The sequence below is a fragment of the Nicotiana attenuata genome, chromosome 2, assembly GCF_001879085.1.
Source record: "Nicotiana attenuata strain UT chromosome 2, NIATTr2, whole genome shotgun sequence".
NCBI lineage: Eukaryota > Viridiplantae > Streptophyta > Magnoliopsida > Solanales > Solanaceae > Nicotiana > Nicotiana attenuata.
Genome location: NC_031990.1, coordinates 45,160,525 through 45,170,579, shown reverse-complemented (window position 1 = coordinate 45,170,579; position 10,055 = coordinate 45,160,525).

Below are 10,055 nucleotides of genomic sequence, written 5' to 3'. Positions count from 1 at the left end.
CACTGCACTTTGGTGCCCAGCATCTCCAGTGCGTACACTATTTCTGAAAGAGACACACAAAAGTTATGGGCGAATAATAAAGGAGGCGTACCTCTTTCGCTTCGGAGTGGGGTGACGTGTCGCTATAGCGCGTCCGTATGCCTTGGTGGTGGATGGGAGGATCTGGTGTATGGCCGGTGTCGGTCTTTGTTGGAGCGTGGGAGTTGTTCTCGCCGTCCTTCATTACGTCGATCCCTCCTTGTTTCTGAGTGTATCGGTGTTAGCCGTTGGGTCGGCCCATTAAGATCATCCTCGTTCGTTTGTACCTCAACGCAATAGGCGTTGTGGATTTCCTCCTATGTGGTAGGGGGATATTTCATGAGGCGGCTTAGTAGCTTCTTGGTTGCCCTCGAACCATCCCTGTTTAGCCCGTTCTTGAAAGCGGCGACTGCCATACCTTCCGATACGTTTGGTAGACTCATCCTTACCTATTAAACCTGGCTAGGAAGTCCCTGAGTCCCTCCCCTGCGGTTTGCCTGACGGCAAAGATGACGTTGACCCTTGCTTCCGCTTTCTTTGCACCTGCATGGGCGGTGACGAACTTATCCGCCATTTCCTCGAACGTTGATATCGCCTTAGCTGGTAGCTGAGAGTACCACGTTAGGGCCCCTCCTGTCAACGTCTCACCAAACTTCTTCAGCAGCACTGATGGTACCTGTTCTTTTGATAGGTCGTTGCCCTTTACAGCAGTGACATAGTGGATCAAATGATCCTCGGAATCTGTGGTTCCGTCATATACCCTCAAGTAGGGTGGCATCTTGAAGGTTTTTAGGATAGGGTGAGGGGCAGCTTCTTCAGTGTATGGTTGTTCAACGAACCTCCCCACGTCGCATTTTGGTAGCAACTTGGGAGCATCGGGGATCTTGTCTACCCTCTCCTAATGTTCTTTCATTTGGTCGCGGAGTGCCTTGTTTTCATTCTCCATTTCTTCCATCTTCTTTAGGATGGCTGTTAGCGTGCCGTCGTTGGTCTGTGCCTCGATGGGTTTGTTATTTGCTCGTGCAGCTTCAGGTTCACCCACGGCAGCAGTGGTACCTACCGTTGGTATACACCTGACGTTACTTTGCGGTGACTTCTCAACCAAGCCACTTAGAGTGCTTGTTAGCCATTCTTCCAGTAGCTTCTTGACCACCGGGGGTGCTTCCTTAGCCGCAGATGTAGAAGCTCCTTTTTCATGCAAGATCGTCAGATCTTCGGATGGGGAAGATGAGATCTCTGCACCTGGCGTGATGCTAGGGGTTGCATTCAAAATGCCCTCGTCACCGGCCTCGTTGAGAGGATCAAGGAGATTGGCTGTAACACCCACTATCGCTTTCATTCTGGTGTTATTTTCAGCCATCTTTTGTTTTCATGTGGTGTAGAGAATGGTAGTTGGTTGCTCTCTAGGTGGATACTATGATTTTGATTCTCGAAATTCCCACAGACGGTGCCAATTTGTTTGGCTCAAAAGTTATCGATATACTTTGCAAGCTTAAGAACAATCAAAAGTAGGAAAGGGTAAATCGTAATCAAATATAATAGACCTAGAGATGAAAAATGAAGTTGTTGTTGTAGATCTAATAGTGTAAAATGATAATATGAACTCAAGAGAAAGTATTCGTTAGAGATAGAGATAGAGAGAGAGAGTAGGAGAAAATGAGAGAGTTGTATTCTTCAAGAATCATCCCCCCCCCCCCCACTTTACAATGTGAAGGTCTCCCTTATATAGTAGGAGACCTCCCTCGAAATAATAAAAAAGATACAAAAATAGGTAACGTTTTCCTAGTGAAGACACTGAGTCTTAAACGATGTCGCTTTTGTCCCCACGTTCAAGTCGTACCCTTACGTTAGTTGACGTATACTCACTGGGCGTACCCATTGGCGTAGAGACGTTGACGGTCAAATTTGACCCTATACAATAGATACATTGTGAAACGATACATAAAAACCATCTTAACAAGCTGTAAAGCTTCTACATATGAAACCCCAGCACAGTATACTGGAGCTCTCTTACTAAATCTGTGAACCCATTAAGTTTTCTTGTTCCGATGTTGTAAGCTTTTAGTCCTTGGTTTTATTGTCATGTTGTGTGCCAAAGCATTATCTACTAATTAGTGATGTAAAGAGAAATATTATAGATTGCGGACTTCTCTCTATCGTACTCGTATGAGTTGAAATAGGGAAAACGGTGATTGAATCTTACTACGTTGATGTGAATAAAAGTTTCCAACTCCAGCATACATCGCAAGGGTTTCACATATAGGAGAATTTTAAACTCTAGGAATTGTTATTGGAGTTTGAACTTATATATATTTAAAGTCCATTAGTTGCTCCTGAAGTTTATCGTATTTTAGTTGGGAATATTTTTGTTCAAATATTTTTCCTGCCTCAAAAGAATGGCTAAATATTTATAACTTTATTAAAATACTGGCTGGACTCTAATAGCAAAATGTTAAAAAATGTAGCTCAAAGTAATAATATAAAACAAGAAGATAAGTAGAATAAGAGAAGAATAGATAACTTTCTTATTTCATCAAGTGTTCAAGTGTGTTCCATCTCACCTTTTATGCCTCTATTTATACTATTACATATGAAGGTTACAAAATGATTATCTTAAACATGACATTAACAATTGAGATCATGGGGGAAGATCATGGGGAGGGATTATGGAGGTGTGGGAGTTACAATCATAATGGCGATGAGTAGTAGGAGGTTATTTACATCATGGGTGAAAGTAGTGGGAGTAGTGGACATCTACATTTACTAAAGATTTTATAACACTCCCCCTTGGATGTCCAAAAATAGATAATATGCCTCGTTAAAACCTTACTAAGAAAAAACCCCGTGGGAAAAAAATCTTAGTGAAGGAAAAAGAGTACACATATCTGTAATACGCTTTATTTGCTGCCTCGTTAAAAACCTTACCAGGAAAATCCAGTGGGACAAAACCTAGGCTAAGGGAAAAAGAGTACAGCGCGTATCTTACTCCCCCTCATGAAAAATCACTTTATTTCTCGAAGACGCCGCATTCCAATCTTCTGCTCAACTTCTCAAATGTTGAGGTTGGTAATGCCTAGTGAACAGATCAAGCCAAATTTTCACATGAACGAATTTGTTGAACATTAATTTTACCATTTTGTTGAAGATCATGCGTGAAAAAGAACATTGGTGAAATATGCTTTCTTCTGTCTCATTTGATGTATCCTCCTTTTAGTTGAGCAATACAAGCAGCATTGTCTTCATATAGTGCAGTTGGATTATCCTTTTTCATAAGTAAGCCACACATTTCCTGAATATGTTGAGTCATTGATCTCAACAAAACACATTCCCAACTAGCTTCATGATGGCTATTATCTCAGCATGATTTGAAGATGTGACAGCTATTGTTTGTTTCATTGAACGCCATGATATAGCTGTACCTCCATATGTAAACAAATATCCTGTTTGAGATCGGGCTTTTAGTGGATCAGAAAAATAACCTGCATCGGCATAGCCAATCATTTCTGACTTGAATTCATTAGAATAAAACAATCCCATATCTATAGTTCCCCGAAGATATCTAAATATATGCTTAACACCATTCCAATGTCTTCTTGTTGGGGAGGAGCTGAATCTTGCTAATAAGCTTAGTGCAAAAGAAAAATCTGGTCGGGTATTGTTGGCAAGATACATCAGTGCCCCAATTGCACTAAGATATGGAGTTTCATCACCAACGAGCTCTTCATCATTTTCTTGAGGCCGAAATGGATCTTTATTTATATCAAGCGATCTCACAACCATTGGGTACTCAATGGATGTGCATTATCCATGTAAAATCGCTTTAAAACCTTTTTAGTGTATGTTGATTGATGGACAAAAATTCCATTTGGTACATGCTCAATTTGTAGGCCAAGACAAAATTTTGTCTTACCAAGATCTTTCATTCCAAATTCTTTCTTCAAACACTCTACAGCCTTTGGAAGCTCTTTAGAAGTGAATGATATTCAAGTCATCAACATACATAGCTATGATGATAAATTTAGATCCAGACCTTTTAATAAAGACACTAGGGCAAATAGGGTCATTTTTATACCCTTCCTTTAGCAAATACTCGCTAAGACGATTGTACCACATCCTCCCTGATTGCTTCAATCCATATAAGAATTTCTGAAGCTTTATTGAAAAAGTTTCTCTTGAACTTTTATGTGCTTCAGGTACTTAAATCCTTCAGGGATTTTCATAAAAATTTCATTGTCCAGTGAGCCATATAAGTAGGCTGTGACAACATTCATCAACCACATATCAAGATTTTCATGGATAGCTAGATTTATTAAATACCTGAAGGTAATTGCATCTACCACAGGAGAATATGTCTCCATATAACCAATCCCAGGCCTTTGCGAAAACCCTTGTGCCACAAGTCGTGCTTTATATCTTAGGACTTCACCTTTTTCATTTCGTTTTCGCACGCAAACCCATTTGTACCCCACTGGCTTGACACCTTCAGGTGTTTGGATTATTGGTCCGAAAACTTTACATTTTTCGAGTGAAGCCAATTCTGCTTGGATTGCGTTTATCCGTTTTGGCCAATCATTTCTCTGTATACATTCATCAACAGATTTTGGCTCAAGATCCTCATCTTGTTGCATTATTTCAATTTCAACATCATATGCAAAATTGTTGTTAACAACAACGTTATTTCGGTTCCACCTTTTCCCCCTAGAGACATAACTTATTGAGATCTCTTCATCTTCATCATTTTCAGGTACTAGAACCTCCTATGAGGTCTTATCAATTACTATGTCTTTATGCTCCTCTTAAGCAATTGCTTCCATGTTATGATCAACTTGATCAATTGCTCCTTACCTTTTTCGGGGATTCTTATCCTTGGAACCGATTGGTCTACCACGTTTAAGGCGTGGCCTAGACTCATTTGCATTATCATACCGTCCAGCTGGGACATCAACTCGAATTGGAGCATTTACAGCTGGTATATGCGATTTAGTAACCCGTGGAAGGTTAGTAAATACATCTGGCAATTGATTTGCAACATTTTGCATATAAATGCATCTTTTGAACTTCTTGTTCACATTGATTTGTACGGGGATCCAAATGAGATAGAGATAATACGTTCCAATCTATCTCTTTTTCTAGCTGTTTATTTTCTCCCCCTAATGTTGGAAAAATTGATTCATCAAAATGACAATCAGCAAATCTGGCTGTAAACAAATCTCCTGTCATAGGCTCTAGATATTGAATAATAGAAGGAAATTCATAACCAACATATACTCCCAACCTTCTTTGGGGACCCATCTTTGTGCGTTCTGGTGGAGCAATTGGAACATATACCGCACATCCAAAAATTCTTAGATGGGAAACATTTGGCTCCTGACCAAAAGTCAACTGTAATTGGGAGACTTCATGATAACTGGTTGGCCTTATGCGCACAAGTGCTGCTGCATGCAAAATAGCATGTCCCCACACTGAAAGGGGAAGTTTTGTCCTCATTAGCAATGGTCTAGCTATTAATTGGAGGCGTTTAATCAATGATTCTGCTAGACCATTTTGAGTATGAACATTAGCAACCGGATGCTCAATTTTTATTCCAGTGGCCATACAATGATCAATAAAGGCCTGAGATGTAAATTCACCAGCATTATCAAGGCGAATTGTCTTAATTGCATAATCTGGAAATTGTGCTCTTAACCTTATTATTTGGGCCAACAATCTCGCAAATGCCATATTACGAGTGGACAATAAGCACACATGTGACCATCTTGTAGATGCGTCTATCAAGACCATAAAATACTTGAATGGTCCACATGGAGGGTATATAGGCCCACATATATCACCCTGTATACATTCCAGAAATGCAGGGGATTCAATCCCAACTTTAGCTGCTGATGGTTTAATAACCAATTTTCCTTGAGAACAAGCAGCACAAGAGAATTCCTTAAATTGAAGAATCTTCTTGTTCTTCAATGTGTGCCCATTTGAATTCTCTATTATTCCGCGCATCATGTTAGAACTGGGATGGCCCAACCGGTCATGCCAAATGATAAAATCATTAGAAGTAGTAAACCTTTTGTTTTCATTGGCATGTCATTCAAAGATGATAAATAATTAGAAATCATTAGGATGATAGCGTAAAGAATTCTTAAAAATTGACATAATATCAAATTTGTGATCTATATACACTAAAGTGATAATTCCATAGAAAAGAATACTAGTTGTTTCTTCAAATTATTAGTATATCTTTAATGTTAACTAGAACAAAAATGTCTTCTAATTTTAACACAATTTCAAATGTCGAACAACATAAAATAAGTATTCTTCTCTCAATTAATTCTAATAACATGAAAATTAGCAACTTTCACATAACAATCATACAAATAACTTAAAATAAAGAAATATAGAATTCTTTATTTTTATACATATCTAGAGATATGAGAAATTGTAAAACCGCATATTAAAGATACTAATCATGAAATCAAAATATACAAAGAAGAAAACAAAATGAACAAATATACCTTAACAACGAAAGAGCTCAACTTCGTGCTGATAACGTGTTAAAAAATGTAGCTCAAAGTAACAATATAAAACAAGAAGATAAGTAGAATAAGAGTAAATAGATAACTTTCTTATTTCATCAAGTGGTCAAGTGTGTTCCATCTCACATTTCATGCCTCTATTTATACTATTACATATGAAGGTTACAAAATGATTATCTTAAACATGACATTAACAATTGAGATCATGGGGGAAGATCATGGGGAGGGGTTATGGAGGTGTGGGAGTTACAATCATAATGGTGATGAGTAGTGGGAGGTTATTTACATCATGGGGAAAGTAGTGAGAGTAGTGAATATCCACATTTACTAAATATTTTATAACAAATAAGGAATTTACTATAGTTCCTTAATTAGTTATTTGGTTCCAATCATAGTAGTTCGAATATTTGTTAGTTTACATGTGTTTATATAGGGGTAGAGAGGAAATTTCTTTAGTAAACTCAATCAAACTTGAGAGTAAAGGCTTGAGAGTAAGGAAACCTCAAAACATCAATAGTATACACACTGAGTTTTACTCATTTGCTTTTGCTACACTACTTGTTCTTTTATGTTATTTTGACTATTTCTCTTGATCATTCTTTAATTTAGCTTCAAATCGAACTCTAGTTTAGAGAAGACAATATCTTTCAAGCATCATCCTTTATATTTGCAGATCAATGTCCCCCATATGCAACGCAGGAACAAATGATGTAAAAATAGCACGGGCTAGCCAGTTTTTGGATTGGTCATTCAAAAAAGCCAGCGATTGTAAAGTCATTGAAAAATAGCCACCATTTTGCTATAACACGAAAAGTTCCAGCATAACATACTGGAGATCGGTGCACCTGTGTATGAACTTCCAGCATATTATGCTGGAACCTCAACACGCGAAAAGTTCCAGTATAAGACACTAGAGATTGGAGCACCGGTACTCCAATCTCCAGTATATTATGCTGGACCGCTATATTATACTGGAACTCCATTATATTATACTGGAGTTCCAGTATACTTATACTAGAGTATTTTTCCGAATTTTGAACAATATTTTCGCTCAGATTTATCTTTACATGAAAAGTGGCTAAAATTCGATTACTTTTGAAATTGTGGCTATTTTTGAATGACCACTTATAAATCTGGCTATTTGAATTTCTCCCACAAATGATCTACAATTAGGGGTGTCAAATTTGAGGCCAAACCTATTTGACCCGCCCAATCCGTACAAAGTTGGGCAGGTCATTGATTCGCTCATTTATTGAACTCGGTCCATCTTGACCTAACTCATTTCAATTCATCTAAAGTTGAGCTGATTTTTAGCCCAACTTGATCCATAAGTAACTTTGCTAAAATATATTGAAAATAAATTATTATTTTCTTTGATATATTATATATGACCTTAACAAAAGGAAAAAAGTCTTATTTAATAATTAAACAATTCATTGCTGGGTTTATTTGAATGCTGTCGCTGTTCAAAATTGTTTCCAAGTTGATCATTCCTTACTTGTTCCTGGAGCTGTGATATCAATTTGGTCTTGATATTGGTCTTATTTGTTGCTGATTCGAATTGCTGACTGCTATCTACTGCTGCTGATTATCTTCCCCTTTTCTATTTCCTTATATTCCAGGTACACATTCATATCAGACCTGATGTAGCTTTGACTTGAAAAAATGAAATGAAAAGTGTTCACGCCTTAGCTTCCATCTCTGCGTTCATTTAGTTTTCCCCCTATATTTGTAGTTAAAATAGGTACTAGTTGAGGTGAATTTGATTCATATAGCTTAGCTTCGATTTATATTAGTTTAAACAATGAACTGCTGGACTGTATGAACTTTGTTGTATCAGATCTGTATGGTTGTGATCTTAGTTCCAGCATGATTAGTGTTAGTTATTCACTGTATAGGTCAAAACGTGAAGCTTAGGACAATTATGGCACAGCTTGGCTTGCTTAAGTTGTCGTTAATTTTCAGATTCCGAATTTTAGGGGTGGTTCCATATGTATTGACATTTTGACCACGTTGATGGACCTCTGTTTGAACAACTTCAGAACTACATTCGCATTTAATAGCATTGACTCAATAACAGGAAGTAGATGACTAGTTAGATTCGAAATCAGAAATTAAACCAAGTTTGTCTACTTAATTATCTTGAGTTATAGAATTTAAATGAGTTCTAATTGGATTATCCTTTTGTCATAATGGGCCCAACATAGGCCCAGCTGAAAGCAGCCTGGTTCAGATCCCTGAATATTTCTTCCTCACTTTGAATTGGGCTCATTTTGAGCCCAAGGCTTGGGATATTTCATTAAGATGGTTTGTCCAGTTGTATGACTGACTCGCCTCATGTCTGGGCCGATCTTTAGGCCCCATCTGCTAGAGAATTTGAAACTTTTGTTATTAAATTATTGGTTAAATTCTATAACGTAATTTGGGCCTTCCAAGCTAAGTAGCACGTTTGAACTAGGAGGTTATCCTCTTGTTCAAATGTGGACTTGAGTTTGAGGGCCCGGATCCCTTAACTAATTGGACGAGCCTCGCCAAACAAAACACATAAATTGCGGGGCCCTCATTAATTGCTTTATTAAAAATACTCAGAACTTGGGCATGCCGTTAGCGAATTCCACGGCCTCCCACAAAGTTGAAAAGACGTTAGTCGCTTTAGGCGCGCTTTTAATAAAATTACCTTCTTAAATATGGGTGCACATTTATGTGACCCAAATCCAAATCTCAACGAAGTCGAAATGTGTCAAAAACCGCGGGTGCATTTATGTGACGTGGTTCGAGACGCGTTTTCACGACGTTGCAATTCTCTTTAAAAAGAATAATAAAAACGGTTTAAAGTTAAAAGGCACATAAGTGAAAACATGTATTAAAATCATATTTTTAGCCAATTATAATAATTTAAGCGACCGTGCTAGAACCACGGGATCCGGGGGTGCCTAACACCTTCCCTCGGGTCAACAAAATTCCTTATTCAGAATTTCTGGTTCGCAGACTCCAACTGGGAAGTCGAAATTTTCCTCGATTTGGGATTCAAGTTAAACCGGTGACTTGGGACACCAAAAGCCAATCCTATCCCAAGTGGCGACTCTAAAAAAATAAATAAATAATCCCATTTCGAATAATGTCACATTAAATGGAAAAACTCCCTTATACATTTATCCTTCGGGGTAGGTGTGGCTAAAAAGGAGGTGTGACAGCTCTGGCGACTCTGCTGGGGAAACGAACCCAGAATTTCAATTCAGGGTTCAAGAATTCGAGCTTAGAATAGTTGTTATGTTTGGCTTTATCTGATTTTTCTACATGTTCCATGCTATATGTGCTAAATGCTTTACCGCTTTGATATTCTCTGAACTGTAAATAAACTGTGCCGAAACCCTTCTCTTCTCACCTCCGGGGATGTGCTTACTGGTTGAGACTCCCTATTCTGTTAGTGTCATACCCCGAAATAAGAAAGAGGCTCGGACAAGTTACTAAGCCGGACGATCTTGCGGTCCCGGTACGTGCCCCTCC